We start from the raw sequence: 18,156 nt of genomic DNA on the forward strand, positions 1-18,156 counted from the left end.
ACACAGGCAAAAACATAAGAGGTCAGTCAATCAATCTCCTTCTAGGTGGAATCACAGTCTCCCTCTGTTAGTGTTTTCCTATTAAAATAGGGTTTGGTTTAAGCTCTTTCACTCATCAATGAGGTGCTGGGCTAGAAGTAGGTATCAAGCTTCTCTATCCAGCTATCATGTGTCTTCTGGGAGCTGATTGAGTGACATTTATTGTTCAGCTGTGAATGTGCATATCACCTGCAGGAGTGACACGTGTCAAGTGAAGGACGTCTATGTGATTGATGGAATCTATAAGACTCTTTCCATGAAGGATTCCGGATTCTGACAGGACCACACATGCGTAACGCACAACATGACTACTTTACAAATAGACACACACCATAAAAATAAACATACCAGCAAGAACATACACAGTTGTCTCACGCACATAAACATAAACACATTCATAGCATAAACACACTCACAAAAGGGGCTGGTGCAGAACTAAGTTGGTTGTCTGCCCAAGAGATAAACACAGATGCTGAACCTAAGTTAAGTATACTCATCATTATAGTTGAGTTAAAGTCCAACTTCTCACAATTCAGCTGCAAAATTATGCATAGGCACTGGGAGGATAGAGACTGCCGAGTACCACGGTTGGTACATAAATATCGTAAATACAATATATAATACACTGTTATTGTGCTACACTGTAGCCAGCGCAACCACATTTTCCCTTCCGAGTCCTGAGTGTCTACCTGGGATTGTGCTAAGCAAACATGAAAGAAGGGATCTCTACTTCCGGAGAAAGGAGGTTAAAGAGTGGAGGATGGCCTGAGTAGATGAGAACGAATGTGGGCAGACTTGGCAGGAGGCAAGGGCTCAGAGGGAGGGCCCAGTTCACGACTCTGCAGCTGCAGATGTTGTTTGTGCGTCTCGACAAAGGAGCACTTCCTCCCCAATCCGCCAGGAGAGGGGAGACAGAATTGATGCTGGCAGGCAGGCGTGTGGGATGATGGTTGTCAGGGACAGCGGTGACACCACCAGTGTCTGGGGCCCGTGGCTGAGGAGGCGAGACAGACACCCCATAATACCCTCCCAACCCGACATTTCCCAGCAAACGGGCATGCTGACAAATGGGCCATTTTATGTTATTGCTGCAACATAATGTTGATGGTTGGCCTGGCTCAGATATGAGTTATTGATCTAGACGTGTGTGTCATGCACACAATAAGCAGACGTAATAATGCCACTCTGTCACGTCCTCCATATAATTGTGTGTATGTGCACAGAGGAGAGCTGAGAAGGGGAGAGAACCACTGAAATGCTCAGAACAGACCACAGCAGTGTAACCATCCACAATAAATAACAATAACATTTTAGTAATAGAGGAAGGGTATTTTGCCTTGGATAAAAGCAATCGTATTGCAGCTTTTTGGGGTGGTGTTGAAAGTTTCATTAAGTTTTTCCCCAAGGAGCAGCCGGCATTCATAAATTGAAATTATATTCCCGTTTCAGCCAACAAAGACCAAATTAGCATTGATCTTTGTGGGACTATGCCCTCCCACCAGGATGCGAGTGAACCGCATGTGTGTTTTTGCCTGGCAGTTCTGGTCTGGCTTTTTTAGTCCATTCTAGTCTTGTTTTAATCAGTGTCTGAGTCAGGTTTGGATCTATCTCTGTCTGTCTATCCCAGATCGTCCATCCTATATCCCTGCTCCTGCCTCTCTGCCTGCTGCCACTTTACTGCCTGTCTGTCTGTTTACCTGTCTGTCTGCCTGCTTGCTTGTCTGTCTCTCTGGGGAATGTTCAAGTCTTCCTGCATCTACACTCCCCATCACCTTTCCATTAGGTCTGGATAATGAGCTGAGAACAGGAGCCGTCTGTGGCTGGAGAGGGGCGCTTCTCTCTCCTCAGACTATCACAGAGGCAGGAGGGCCTTGTGGGCAACTGCACCCAAGATCCAGCAGCACAGCACTCTATGGACCTCCCTCATTATAGTTTGGTCTGCTGGAGGAAAGAAATGTATGTTCTTGAGACTTGCTGTTCCTTTCAACTAGTGCATGTACGTCGGAATACAGTTTCAAATTGGAGGTTTGTCCATCAAATGCTGCTGTGATGTGCTATTTGGATGTGGTTTATGAGAGATGTGGGCCCAAAGCTGGGCCACATGTTTTGCATGTTTAGGTGCTGATTGTTGGAAGTTTGTACCTCTTATGCTTGAATTAATATAAATCAATATTCATAATATTTTTAACATGGTTTTCCAATGTTTTTTTTTCAAATCCTCTCAATCCTCTTAAACTTCTTAAACTTCCAAATCCTTCTTCTTCCTCAATCTTTCAGCTACATCCACCATTAAAACTTTAAAATGTTGACAAAACCCTAAACTATTTTTTTTTAAATTCAGCTTTTTGATATCTATTCAACTTTTTTCAATATCACTGATGTTTCATGACTTTTTCAAACCGTTTCTGAGATTTACAGAGTGCTGAGTGCTAGAAGGCAGACTGAAACGCTTAGAGTGGAGGGGAGCTTCGGATGTCGTTGAAAAAAACATTTCTAGTTTGCCAGCATTGCCACAATTTTCGTTCTTCATGCTTCGTTTTTGGATCAATAGATAGCTAATTTTGTGCTGTTCGTAGACAGTTGTCTGTAGAATCCGACAGACTTACACATTTGTTCAGAGCCCCACGAAAGCGAGACAAAGTCCAACTCTCGCCCCATAGAGTCCAATGCAAATCTGGTGACAAATTCGTCAGAGAAAGCAAAAAGAACAAGATTTCGAAACTGCCGGTAGACTCGTATTTCTGACCGCACAGACATATAAAGGACATCTCTGGTTTCGGCAGAGTCTTGGGTCTCGGAAAATATCCATATTTTTTGGATTGGACGTATAGTTTTGCGTCTAGGTTAACTTGTTTGAGGTGTGGATTCTAGCACCATCACTGTGGCAACCACACAAACACGCGCCACTCAGTCTCTAACACAGGTGATTGGTATTAGCTGATTAGTGGAGACACAAGACAAGCTATTCAGTCAACTCGTCTCATTAAAAGACTAATAGCACCACAACACAACTACTACCACTACTGATACTGCTATATCTTATGCCACTACTACAACTACTAATTCTGCAGATGCTGCTAATATCTCTTTTACTAACTTCTACTGTTTTGTTCTACTACGCCACTGAGTGCGTTCACTTGACCATAAGAAACCCGATAGCAATTGTCGGTTTATGCCAATAATGCGATTACTCTGTTTTCATGTGTAATTAGTTATGCGATTACTCAATAAACGCATCTACATGATTCTTTTTTATTAATCGTTGTATGCTCCACGGACAAAACTTGCACCATCATCCTTCTGCAACAAAGTGTCGCTGTGTCTTCCTGTATCGGCCCTACTGCTGTATGTTTCATTCAATCAACACATTGAATCCTACTAAGAAAGCCGAGTAAAGGCACTCAATGATAGGCTACTATATCTGCTACTATATCTGCTACTGCTATTACTATCCCAACTATAATTTCAGCTGTTAAAACTATAGTATTCTTGTTACGACTAGCTAGCCTGCTTCTTCTGTTTAACAGTTCAGCTTTCACCTTCTCCCATATTATAGGCTATTTAAAGATTTTAAAGTAAATTCCATGTTTTGCTTCTAAGTACATTATATACGTGTGAAATGAGTTCCTGAAAGCATGTGCAAAGCGCTAAAACTTTGTCGCACTGAAATGTGGAGTTAGACCGCAGAACAGTTTATCTTCCGTTTTCAGATCAGGTTTTAATGGGCGGAGCCAAAAAATGCCCTACGTCATTTCGCCCCATCTACGTCAGATCACTGAATGGCTCCTCCTGCTGTACTGTTATTGTAGCTTACATCAGCTTACATCAGCTACAATAATGACATCATGAAGCTAGCTAGCTAGCTTCATGATGTCTCCCACCGCCCGCAACTGCATCTTCCCTGGATGCAAGAACTCCAGCTGCGCTGCAACACCATTTAAGTTCCCTGAATATAATGAAAGGAAAAATAGGTGGATAGATTTTGTCTGTTTTTAGCCACGCTCATGGAAAGCTTCGGATAAACTCCAACAGCCGCCTCTGGGCCACTGACCATTTCACGGCGGACAGTTTTAACATGGACCAGAGACAGACGGGGTTCACCAACAAACGGCTTCTCGTGCAGCGAAATGGTAACTAATGTGATAGAAGTAGTTGGAGAGCTCACTGTCTGCTGTCTGCTGTAAATGTTTACTCCTGTGTTACAGCTCAGGGGAATATCAGGTGGAATATAAGGAAGTCAGGTGGCTGAGTGGTGAGGGAATCGGGCTAGTAATCCGAAGGTTGCTAGTTCGATTCCCGGTCATGCAAACTGACGTTGTGTCCTTGGGCAAGGCACTTCACCCTACTTGCCTCGGGGGAATGTCCCTGTACTTACTGTAAGTCGCTCTGGATAAGAGCGTCTGCTAAATGACTAAATGTAAATGTAATATTTCATTTATATGCATCTGTATGTTTCACTCATTGAACAAATACATTTTAATTCTATACTGTTTTGTTCGGCTTGACGTAGCGTCCATTATCTGGGTCGTAGGTAGCTTACTTGAGAGAGGCGGCGCCTTCCAGCGAGGGGGCCGAGCTTCAGCTCCTTCTGGCGACACGCCCCCCCAGTCTCGAACAGAGAAGACTGCTGATTTTCGAACGATTTCAAAGCTTAATTGAATATACTTGTCTGTGTTTTTTTTCATTCGAATTTGGATGGGTAGTTAATAACACATTATTCTGTGGTGTGGTGAACTTGAAACTCGTTTTTAATTCCACTTTACAGGATCTTTAAGCTTTTAGCTTTGTTGATGCAGTTCAGCTTCCACACTGCCTCTTGATATTCAACTATTTCTTCAATTGCTTCACAACGTTCAAACGTATTCTCCCGCATTGTATTTAAGCACTTAGCTTTGTTAGATGATGCAGTTCAGCTTCCACACTGCCTCTTTTGTGTGACTCACACATTTTTAAAATTCATTTCAGATTTTAGCTTGCGGGTATTTTCTAATTTCTGTATTTTCAGCAATTAAAAAAAAAATCTTTCAGCATTCCAACGCATTTTCTGCAGGAAATGCACATTCTAGTTTAAATAATCTTATATCTTTGTTGTTGCTGAGCACATCAAAATAAATCTTCGAAGAGGGAAGGAAATTAATTTGATATTTTATTTAATCATCATTCATCTATCACTTATTGCGCACAGCCTTACTGCACTCCTTTACTCTATATTTTATTTTATATTGTACAGTGTTGTTAGTATTTTGTTGTAAATCTTTAATGCAGTCCATACATTTTATATTTATGGACTGCACACACTTTTTAAGATTCTTATATGCTTGCTGTATGCACCTGTTTATTTCTGTTTATTGCGATACCCTTTATCCCTATAAGGGCTAATCTTCCAGGGTTCGAACAATTAACAAATACACATGTATGACATATATATACAGATTACAGATCAAAGAAACATAGTCATACATAATCATCATATAAAATATACAGTTAAAAAATTCCCACAACAATTTATCTAGCTTGCGAACAAATGGTGAATTGCCTTTTTGAAGTTTGCAAGACTGGACAGAGATCTGATGTTTGGTGGTAGGGTGTTCCAAAGATTAACGGCACAGTAAAGAAAGGTTCTCTTTTTGGGGTTTGTTTTTTGACAAAGAAATGTCCTTGTTTTTGTTTTCTACTTTATTCTAATTCCGAGCAAGGGACATCAGATGATATTAAACACGTGGTGGTGAAACACATATGTTGGTCTCTATAACACACACACACAACAAAATAATACATACACACAGAAAACCATAAACAAACAACAACAACAACAAAACATCTTTCCTAAACAGTAAGCACATTGCTAACAAACACAGCAACAGAGACCGGGCGGCTGGGCGATATGGTTAAAATGTTATTGATATAGATATTTATATTTCCATTCGATAACGATAATTAAGACGATAGACCACAGATCCGTAGTAGTAGCAAAATAAGTCTCTTCCTCAACTTTTTCCCTAAACTCTGCATAAAGTTTAGGCAGTGCGGTGTGAGAAAAATGTTTGCAGCCAGGGAGCACGTACCTGGGGTCAAGTAACTTAAGCTTTTTAAAACGTTGCTTTTTATCAATACCTTGGCGCAAACTCACACTTTCTGCATTTTCCAACGAGTGATTTTGCTTCAGGTGGTAAAAAAAGGTTTCTTATATACTAGGATTATAATTGGCTGTTCTTATTGGTCCAGAGACGTTCTAATAAATCCGCAAAACCGTTGGCGTACCTCTCCAGAGGTATGCAAAAGATTTACGGACCTAGCAAGCGGTTGCCCTGGAGATGTTGACAACATGGCGTCTGCTCCAGATACGTCGTGTTTGATTTGGGATTTGTCGTATTACCAGACTTTGTAGCCACCTGTTTGTTTACTACACAATTTGCACCGAACATTGCTCTGCTCTTTGTCGGATTTCAAAAAGCCAAACCACTTCCAAACTAGAGAGGGTACAATTTCTGGGGAAATTGTAGTATGCTTGCTTGCATCGTTTGCAGATGGGTCCGTCCCCTTAAGTTTTCCCATCTAGTGATATTTTCAAGCATTTAGCCTACTCATATTGCATAATTCATTAAGAACCCCGTTTGAAACAAGCTATTGTAACAACGTTGTCACCGGCAGTATTTCAAATGGAATCGCGATTCAAACAGTAAGCTACCATCTGCTAACTGAAAATATGCCCCCAAAAACGTAAATAACCTTGACATGTATTTAGGGGGAAATGGCTAAAGCGCCGGAAATGACAATGTTTCTTTTGACATAAAGTTTTGTCTGTGGCATTGAAGACAGCGACGCACCACACAAGCTTGAGTTTAAATACATTATTTAATGTGACATTACTAAATGTACGTGCAAGTCTTGATTTGCTTAAATGTAGCCTACATGTGCTGCTAGTTGCCTACACCACGGCACGATACGATAGGCTCCTCGCTGTGCAACAGAACATCTATGCACGTTGTATCCATCCGTCGTTGCTAACGTGTGCTGACGCTGTGACGTTGGCACTGAGTAGCCTACCCTTTGTTGACACAAGGCACTTTTTGCCACAAAAACTCAAGTTCAGCCTAAACCGTGCAACGGAACGTAAATAAAAATACAAGCAACTCAATCGCTAACAAGACGAAACTACATTTGTGCCTACATAGACACAAACGTTGTCTATGTAGGCCAAATATTGACGGATCCTTAGGGGGGCAAAAAGAAACAATAAAAACTAGAAAGTGCATTTCCTACAGAAAATGCGTTGGAATGCTGAAAGCTGAAATTAATTTTTTAAAATACCTGAAAATACAGAAAATGAGAAAATACCCGCAAACTGAAAGCTGAAATTAATACAATTTTTTTTTGAGTCACACAAAAGAAGAAATGTGGAAGCTGAACTGCATCATCTAACAAAGCTAAGAGCTTAAATACAATGCGGGAGAAGCTGAAAGCTTAACTGGTAAACCGTAGAAGAAGTAGGCTAGTCGTAACAAGAATATTATAGTTTTAACAGCTGAAATTATAGTTGGGATAGTAATAGCTGTAGCAGATACAGTAGTGTCAGTGGCGTAGTAGAATAAAACAGTTCCATTAGCAATAGTAGTAAAAGAGATATTAGCAGCATCTGCAGAATTAGTAGTTGTAGTAGTGGCATAAGATATATCAGCAGGTGCAGTAGTTGTAGCAGCACTAGTAGTGATAGTAGTTGTGTAATAGTGCTCCTACGGTGCGTTCACACTGCAGTGTTTTTTAACGCTCTGCACAGCTTGCCCTCCCACAGTACACCACACTCGGGGGCGTGTTAGAAAAGTTAATACAGAGTTGTAGTTCTCTAAGGTCACTGTTGTAGTCATGACCAAGCGTGCAGACTTGGGTTCATGTACTCACAATATCGATCAAAATACCACTTTTACACAACATTTGTCTAAAAATACCGAATTTTTACTAGTGCAAGATTACAGTAGAATACATGTTACGTCACCGGCCACTCAACCAGTCGTTTGTAGGCTGGGCTAGCAAGCTAGCAGTGGCACAGACCAGTCACATAATGTGACCAGACGGAATTTAGAAGTATAAAAACACACTAGGGACACTGACAACGTCGGCAACCCTGTACCATGCATTATTAGTTTAATGTAATCTTTAAATTCAGGCTCGTCACATTCCGTAACTTTGTTCTGAACAGAACTAGGTGTGCAGACACATACGATAAATTGAAATTGTAAAACCTAGAAATGTTTACCATGACCAACAGTTGCTACGTTACAAGAAACAAGAAACCAATCCGATTGGCCAACGCTAGCGTTTTCATGCTCCTCATTTACATAACGTTTAGAAAATCCAACCTGCAACGCTCCGCTCCGCTCGCCTTCCTACAATGCCCTATGCGAGCGTCAACGCCTGGTTTCATTGAAAATGAATTGGAAGCCGATGCGCCGCCCGCTCCGCTGCAGTGTGAACGCACCGTTAGTCTTTTAATGAGACGAGTTGACTGAATAGCTCTGTCTTGTGACTCCACTAATCAGCTAATACCAATCACCTGTGTAAGAGACTGAGTGGCGCGTGTCTGTGTGGTTGCCACGGTGATGGTGCAGCTATGATTGCTAACGTGCTGAGGGCAGAGAGAATAACAGAAATTTACCTAGAATCCGCACCTCAAACAAGTTAACCTAGACATAGAACTATAGCCCTAACTTAGCTTAGCAGTTACATTTAGCTAGCAATTTAAGTCGACATAAAATCCTAAATGTCTTGCATTACGTTAACAGAATTACAATAATAGCTAATATTTATATTTTATTTAGCTAACTATATCTATCATAGCTTTGTTATCTTAACCGTTAGACCAAGGGAAGAAAGTGCTACTTACAAAACGGACGTATGTAACATTCAAACTGGTTGTCTTGAGAATGAGCACGGATCCTAAGAAAAATCTACAATAATGCTGCAAAATGTTGTCGTCGCAAAAGGCCAATTCAGCACTAAAACAGTGCTATCTGGGGAATGTGCGATTTAAATAATATTGTATAATTACAATTCATGTATCCTATATACACACACCATCAAAACCTACCTCAGTTTACGCTGTCCACAGAGTGTAACCTTTAGGAAAAGCGGGAATATATGGCTTCTGTCATGTTCTGTCCAGGCAGATCGCTATTAGCCTGGCTCTGTCCTCCTACGTACTTCCGCTCAATTTTGATTTTGCTTCTGTACTAGGTCTGGCCATGAGGTACGTAAGTCAGATGTCTCTGGTTAATTTTCTACCGGCCAATCAGCGAACAGAGGGAGTGGCTGAGAACGATGACGTTGATGTTGTGCGCTAGTTTGTGTTGTAGTTCCGTAATGGCGGCGGAGAAAGATGCGAGCGAAGTCATTCGGTCCGTTGTAGCAACGCTGCCGAATATCCATAAGCTAAAGCCGGAGCAAGAACAAGTTTTGCTGAGTTTTGTTGGTGGCCATGATGTTGTGGCCCTCCTCCCCACGGGGTTCCGGAACAGTTTGATTTTCCAGCTACGGCAGCTAGCTCTGTTACAGTAGTGGTGAAGGAATTGGCTAAGGCGAACGCTAGCGATTGGTTATGGCAAATCAGAGTGGCTCTGGGCAGATCCAATAATTTTAAACTTCAACAGAGTACCCGCCTACAAGGTCAACGCTTGTCAACGGAGCGAGGCCGGACTCTCTGTACAAATGAAATGTACGAGAGTCTGGTTAGGACCAGGCTAGATCGCTATAGGATCTAAAATGATTTCTTATTGAGATTGACATCATTCAGAGCAAAATGAAAATAGGGGGGCACCTGAGAACCAATCAGATTCCAGGGGGGGCACGTGCCACTCCGTGCCCCTCCATTGGCTCCGCCCCTGGAATCGCCGATATAATTTGAAGGCTTTTTTTTTGGGGGGGGGGGGGGGGGGGGTCGGGCCGGTGCCCATAAAGAACTGACAGCGGCCCATTGGTAAAAATGTTTTTGGTCAGGCCGGCCCATAGAGAACTGACAGCGGCCCATTGGTTAATTTTCATTATTGGCACTGACCTGACCCAATCAAATCCAGGAACCCCCTTCCCCTGATTCATAATATCGCGTCCCGCAGGCCCTGAGACACGAGCTGTTGGCTAATGCGTATGCTGGTTTAGCATTGTTAAAGTTTAGCATCGCTAAAATGGAGAAACGACCACCAAAACGCAAGGAAGGTGCAGAAAAGTTAAAGAGTATGTTTAAGTATGTTAAATTAGGCTTTGAAATTGTAAGAAAATCAGCAGAAAATCATGCCTGAAGGAGCTGAAGCTTGGCCCCCTCGCTGGAAGGCGCCGCCTCTCTCAAGTAAGCTACCTACGACCCAGATAATGGACGCTACGTCAAGCCGAACAAAACAGTATAGAATTAGAATGTATTTGTTCAATGAGTGAAACATACAGATGCATATAAATGAAATATTCCCCTGAGCTGTAACACAGGAGTAAACATTTACAGCAAAGACAGCAGACAGTGAGCTCTCCAACTACTTCTAGCACATTAGCTACCATTTCACCAAAATACCATCATTCTACACCGAGTAGCCTAATATCAAGTTAGCGGTTTGCACTAATTATAGCAGAGATACCTCTGGAAAAGTTATCTAGTATAATTATAACAAGCACACAGGACTGAGTGATGAACTGCTGGCGACGGTGGATGGTCCAGGTGCGACCGGAGGATGAACGGCCGGGGGGCGATTCACGGTACGGCTCCGAAATGACGTAGATAGGGCCTTTTTTGGCTCCGCCCATCAAAACCTGATCTGAAAACTGAAGGGAAACTGTTCTTCGGTCTAACTCCACATTTCAGTGCGACAAAGTTTTAGCGCTTTGCACATGCTTTCAGGAACTCATTTCACACATATATAATGTACTTAGAAGCAAAACATGGAATTTACTTTACAGGATCTTTAAGGGACAAAAATATTTTATTTTAATATTTACAGGCGAATGCCACAAAATGTGCAAAAATTTCGAACATGTTTGGGGGAGCTTTAGCTGCTTCAACATCAGCATTACCTGTAGAGGAAGGAGAAGAGGTAGCTGGCTCAGAGAGGCAGAAACATACTGACAGGGTCAGGGAAGAAGCCGAGGAGGAGGAGAGTGACCATGACAGGGCCATGGGAGCGAGTGAGGAGAAGATGGAAGAAAGAGTAGTTGACGACGTGGTAAGGAGTGGGCAAATTAACAGGGACTCAGGAAGGGAGGGAGGCTGTGTGTTTTTCTGTATTGTATTTAGCAGACACTTTTGTCCAAAGTGACAAAATATAAATATTACAATAATTCAAATTAACAGTAAACTGTTTTAAAATTGCTAAGCCAATATTAAGCAAAATAGTAGCCTTATAACAATATCAAATATCAATATGTTCATATTTTTACATACCTTTAACATACAAATCATAACTTAAGAATTAATTCATTATTTAAGTGTAAGATCAACAGATAAGTCTTGAGACCCTTGAAGGATAAAAAACTATCACATGAACGCAGAACACTAGGCAACTCATATTATAGAATGCAGACTCTGTCTGCAGGGAATGTGTCTGACTAGTCACGGTGAATGTGGGCCGCCTGGGCCAAAAATGCCAGGGCCGATTTTTTGTCCCAGTCCAGCCCTGCCTTTATATGTCTGTGCGGTCAGAAACAGTGTTGCCACATTGGGCTGCTTTTGATAATGCTGGGCGGGGCAAAATAGCCTTGGGCGGGTTGATTAAATTTGGGCGGGTTTCGTTACAATTGGGCGCTTTTTTTAAAGACTGAAAACATTCAAACAAACTATTTGATTGGCATGTGTTATTTTTCAATCACTATTAGGAACTGAATACAGGAAGGGCAAGGGACAGAGGCTGACCTATAGGGTAGGCCTACCTAGCATGAAGTTGCTTAAAGCATGTCGTAGATAACTTGGGTTTGCATTGTTTTTCAAAAAGTAAAAAAATGCCGAAGTGGGGGAAGTATAAAACTATTATTATTACAGAAAAGAGTGGGAGACAGATCCGGACTTGAAAATGTGGATCGAGTCTGTCCCACAAGATGAGTGTAAAGTCCGTTGCAAATATTGTAACACGGAGATCAGGGTTCAACTCAGCGATCTGAAAGATCATGCTTCCACAAAGAAGCACAAGTCCCGTTGTGTGCCCAGCATGAAATCATTTACAGTACCAATGGCTGGTAATAGTGGAGGCACAATAAATTACGACCAAAAACGTTGTGAACTCAGAATTGCAACCTATGTAGCTTGCCACACTTCCATCAACGCAGTGGATGACTTGTCAGATATTTTGCACGAGGAGATGGGAACAGTCAAAATGCACAGAACCAAGTGTACCGCAGTTAGTTATAAAGTCTGTCCTGGCACCACACTTCAGAGAGGATCTACAGCAAGATATTGGCGAGTCTCCTTATTCTCTCTACCTTGACGAAAGCACGGACATATCAATGAGTAAACTTCTGTGTCTGTGTGTTAAGTACCGCTCACAGAAACACGGCAAATTTGTTAGTACTTATTTGGGGCTTGTTGATCTTCACAACGCAAGTGCTACTGGAATTACTGACGCAATCAAAGCCTTTCTGAGGATGTGTGGCCTGGACATCAAAAAACATGGTGGGGCAAGTGTGATGGTCGGAAAAAATCACTCAGTGTTCACGTTACTCAAACAAAAGCAGCCTATCTACAGCTTATTCGCTGTGTTTGTCACTCACTTGATCTAGTTGCAAACAAAGCTATGCAACTTCTCCCAAGCAACCTTGAATATATGATTAGAGAACCTGCTAAAGACAATGATGGTGCACCTGCCAAAGACAATGATGGTGCACTTCTACTCAGCCATCATTGAGTCCATCCTCACCTCCTCCATCACCGTCTGGTACGCTGCTGCCACTGCCAAGGACAAGAGCAGACTGCAGCGTATCATCCTCACTGCTGAGAAGGTGATTGGCTGCAATCTGCCTACCCTCGAGGACCTGCACACCTCGAGGACCCTGAGGCGAGCGAGGAAGATTGTGGCCGACTCCTCCCACCCTGGACACTCCCTGTTTCAGTCACTCCCCTCCGGCAGAAGGCTGCGGTCCATCAGGACCAATACCTCATGCCACAAAAACTGTTTCTTCCCTTCCGCTGTTGGCCTCTTCAACAAGGCCAAGGGACCACACTGACTCTAATGACTTCTTGCTTAAAACACACTGCTTTTTGCACTGCATTACAATAATGGTATCTTGTACATTTGTATTTTTTTTTATATTTGTATTTTTATATTTTTATATTGTAATTTACGGCAACTTATATTTTATTTTATATTTAATTATATTCTAATCCCACTTAGTACTGCTAGTTTATGTACCCTTAGTATAGATAGTCCACATATTAAAATGTTAGGTATATGTTTATTGTATGCACCTTCCTGCCAAAGCAAATTCCTTGTCTGTGCAAACTTTCATGGTGAATAAATCCCATTCTGATTCTGAGGAACCTATAACCAGGGCTGCCAACTTTTCCAAAAACCTTGCAGTGAGATTTGGTAGCATATCCATTTCAACTTGGTACCAAATGCAGAACACTGTTATTCAGCTAGGCTACTGAAAGAAATGTACAGCGACCAATTGAATAGCCTTTACATGCACTTTCTCAGGCCCATTTTGACGGAAATCAGAACCGTGAATAAATTGAGTCAGGTGGCTGAGCGGTGAGGGAATCGGGCTCGTAATCCGAAGGTTTCCAGTTCGATTCCCGGTCATGCAAACTGACGTTGTGTCCTTGGGCAAGGCACTTCACCCTATTTGCCTCGGGGGAATGTCCCTGTACTTACTGGAAGTCGCTCTGGATAAGAGCGTCTGCTAAATGACTAAATGTAAAATGTAAATACTTCCAACTGGATACAGGAGACACGCTGGGTGTGTTTAAAGATCTTGAAAAACGGTACATGTCTACACTGAAAAGAGTTATAAAGCCCAGCGTATTGCGCATGAACACTGACAATCATCTCAGGGAACTTGATTTTAAATCGTCCAACATCTACCTGTCACCTCAGGATGCAGACCTAGGTACCACATTCCAACAGCTTCTGGAAGCAAGTACGTTAACGCCTGAGTTGAAGGATGGAATTTCAGCCCGATGTATGGCTTTTCTAAAAATAGTTCTGGTGCAATATCAAATGCGCTTACCTTCATCACTGGAAATGCTGCGCAAACTGGAGCTGCTTAGTCCGACCTCTGTGATGTCTACCACAAACAGGCCAGGAGTTAAATACTTACCAATTGAGTTGTTCTCATGCTCAATGGACAATTTAGAGTGCCAATGGAGAAATGTTACATCAGCAGGCTTCTCAAGTAACCAGACCATTGACGCTTTTTGGATGGAAGTTGAAGCGTTCAAAGATAGAGAAAAATCAGTGTTTTCAGAAATTAGCACTGGGTGCCATTCAATTGCTCACACTGCCAATATCCAACGCTCATGTTGAGAGGGCATTTTCCCAGGTGACGCTGCTAAAGGATGACACAAGAAATCGCATGGGACTACCGCTACTTTCCAGCCGTGAAATTTTTCGGTGCATGAAATTACACGGAGAATACACGGTATAAAAATAAATAAAACTCGTGCAAATTAATTAATGTAATGCGGAACTACTGTTAGATACTCGTGTTCTTTCGGGACATCTCATTTGTAGCTCTGAAGCTCTGATTGGCGCCGCCGTGAGTCAGAGAAAGGCTAGCTAGCAGCTCAAAGGACGAGTATGGCGAGTGGTGGCGACCCACGAGAGATAGAGGACCCGCCGGCCGTTTTAAGATTGCAAGTTTGGGAAAACTTTGGTTTTCCATTCAGTTACAGTAGTACAGGCGAGAGAGTGGTGGATAAGACGAGCACTGTGTGTCGGCGTGGTTCAGCAGTTATGGGCAGTGACATACAGTCTGGGTAGGCAAGGTAGGCACATGCCTACCCTGCCAAAATTCAAACGTAAACATTTGTATTAAATCATTTTATTTAATAAACTTGTATTTGTATTTTTCCTGTTTATTCTTGTGATTTATATATGCAATGTGTGTGTTATTGCAATTGTTTAGACGTTACGATGACGAATGTAGCAGTTACGCATAATCAAATACCAAAAAAAGACAGTGCTTTTACTGTCAGTTCACTGCGGACGACAAGTGAAAAACTCACTTGCGCACTTCGATCCTATATTCTTCAACATGTACAGTACAGTCAAAAGTTTGGACACATTTTCAATCACTGGAACGAGACAAATAAAAAATTCAACTTCTCCCTACAGAGCTTACCAGCCATTAGATACACATACAAATAGGGCCATATACATTACTGACGCAATCGGAATTTACATGTCATCTTCAATGCGCCGTATTCACTCGTAGAGGAACCTGGTTTGTTTTGCTTTTACCTCCGTTGTACCAAACTCGTACCGAACCGTGATGTCTGAACCGCGGTATGAACCGAACCGTGACTTCAGTGTACCGTTCCACCCCTAGAGCACACCCAATAACTGAAGAAGACACCCTTTTTATCAATAATTTCTTCATTGGAAGTTGCTCCCTCGCCATGGCTACCGCTGCCACTGTTTTCGGCAATAAGAACAATTTTCCGTGGTTAACATTAGCTACTCCACTGGAGGTGCTCAGTATATTTTAGTGAGCGTAGGCTACCATTTCTCCGCAACTTCATGCTGCACCACATACAATAAATGGACTGCTGTTCCTAATTATTCTCTATCGACTATCAATATTATTGAAAATGAATTAATGTTACGATATCTTTACTGAGGGAAGTCATTACTTGGGATGTATGTAGTTGTCTTCTGACAGGCTGCCCCCACCAGTTGTAGAGCACATAGAGCACTGTGCAGAAGAGCACCCCCAGGCTGGAGCACTGACCCCCGGTAATGTGTCTCCCAAGAGGAGGGGAGGCCTCTCTCTCTACAGCTGTAAACTCGCTGACTCCTCCCCTGGGACGGGGGAGCAAGGTGATGCCATCGCCAAGGTTACATGGCAGGGGGATAGAATACTGATGCTGGAGCTGTTATCTGGCGACGAAGTATGGGGGCTGCTGGAGCTGGCGTTGAGTGTGGAGTAGCCTCAGACGCAATTCTGGGATCCAGACATGTATGTTTGCGAGGGGGGCGGGGCAGGGGGGGGGACTGCATTCTGGGTGCATGTACCTTCATGTGCGTTTCTGAGGAGTGTGTGTAGCTTTGCGTAAGAATGTTAGGAAGTGTGCTTGTGCACATGTCTGCTTGTGCATGCATATGTATTTATGTGTGTGCATAGTTTGCATGACACTGCAAGGTTTGGTGCGAGCAGGCTCCGATGATTCTGTGGAATGTAAACTAACCACTGCGGAGTTCTAGCCTGTCGTCAGTCCGATGTCCCTCCCCCAAGCCGACACTACCGTCTCCTCAGGAGCGCAGCTGTTCCCGATGCTTCCGCTAGCCAGGCTGAGATACCAGGCCCTCAAGCACCTAGTTTCTACCTCAGTTGCCACGGTGATTTGCTCCCGCCTCGTCTTTATTTTCATGTGCATGCAAAGGAGTATAGTGTGAACAGAAACAACCACTTACATTGCAGACATTATAATTTCTAGAGCCATTCACTACCTGCATTCCTGTGGCTGTTAGAATTAATTCCAGGAAGATTAAATAATTTCTGCTGAGATCTTTCGCACACATTAATTGTTGTAATAGGACCTGACCAATCTTGCGACAAATGATTCTGTTTGCCTTCAAACCAATGAAATCCCCGCCCGTTCAAGTCGTTTGGAAAACAATCGCTTGAGGCACCACAAAGCAGAAACATTCCTCACCCACCTCCACACTTCTAGCAGTTTTCACTGTGTGCTTAAATGTGTTTGTGTGTGCATCAACTGAACTGTGTGTCACCGCTCCCCTGCAGCACCAGCCACCTGCACCCCGCAGAGGTTCATGTGATGACAATGGCTAATTTACCCAGCAGGCTGAATAAAAGCCAAACCTCCAGCACTCAGAAGAGGGCTACTGGTGGAGACACCCAGCCCAGGCAATAGCAATATTTTGTGCCCCAAGATTATAAATATCCAAATACAAATCCGGTGCAGAAAATGGGTCTGGACGGGTGAGAAAGTCAATGTCAACCCACATGCTATCTGTGCTGACACCCATAGCGTTAACCCAACACTGTGAAGGACTAGGAACTTCTATGGTATATTGAAATTAGGCTGTGGGAAATAAAACGTTTCTATGCCGAGGTGACCAGTGTTGAGCATAAAAGTATGTGTACTCATTTGTTATGACTGTGTTATTGTTGAGTCAAATATACAAAATCTTTCCATTTTAAAGGGAACAGCTGTATAAATTGTTTAAAGGGACCAAGGAGTGAGCAGTTGCTCAAATGGAAATGCTTTCTGTCAAATGGAAATTCTTTCTTTCAAAGAACTGGGGAGAATGACCAAATAAAGGAGCTTCAAATATTCGGTTGTTGCAATGGCAATACTAGTTGAACTGGCCTTTCACATATCTAACATTGATATCCAACCGCCTCAAATGTAAACCATCTGTCACAACCATTTGTGTGTCAGTTAGATGCAAAGGATGTTTTGTCCTTATCACCTATTTTGGTCTACTCATCCAACCCCCTGTCCCCATTCACTTTACTTGAAGGTTCATGTTGAATGCCAACAACTGTTGCCTAGCAGCAAAATATTCACCCTGCTGAAATCCACTCCATTATTTATTTTTCCAGTCTCACATTTCAGAGAGAAAAAAGTATTTAATGCAGCAATTCCAAGTTTACAAATCCCAAAAGAGCTTAAGTAATGGTGTGAACTGTGCGACATTTAATGAAACATTCTACGGGGTAGTGGAATGGGAATTGAAGGATGAGTTTATGTAGTTGAGTTCAACTACACGTTCAACATTTTTGTAAATGTATATTTATATATATCATACCATATATGGCACCATGTTAGCAAGGTACTTCTTCTGACTTCTATGTTCTGTTTTCATACATTATAATGAGTAATTATATTATTACACTATCAATCATTATAATGATTTACGTATTGCTTAGATGTTATGCATGCATTATAATACGTAAATAATGCAT

At 42.3% G+C, this 18,156-nt stretch overlaps 1 long non-coding RNA gene across 1 annotated transcript in view; it reads right to left on the minus strand.

The window, feature by feature from the left end:
- LOC136947174 (uncharacterized) overlaps positions 1 to 18,156 on the minus strand; it is a 333,221-nt gene that overhangs the window by 69,919 nt on the left and 245,146 nt on the right. The window contains exon 2 of the long non-coding RNA XR_010877002.1: positions 3,015 to 3,138. This is a non-coding gene — a long non-coding RNA (uncharacterized lncRNA). The remainder of the gene's footprint in view (positions 1 to 3,014; positions 3,139 to 18,156) is intronic.

This window comes from Osmerus mordax, chromosome 8 (assembly GCF_038355195.1).
Source record: "Osmerus mordax isolate fOsmMor3 chromosome 8, fOsmMor3.pri, whole genome shotgun sequence".
NCBI classification, from domain to species: domain Eukaryota; kingdom Metazoa; phylum Chordata; class Actinopteri; order Osmeriformes; family Osmeridae; genus Osmerus; species Osmerus mordax.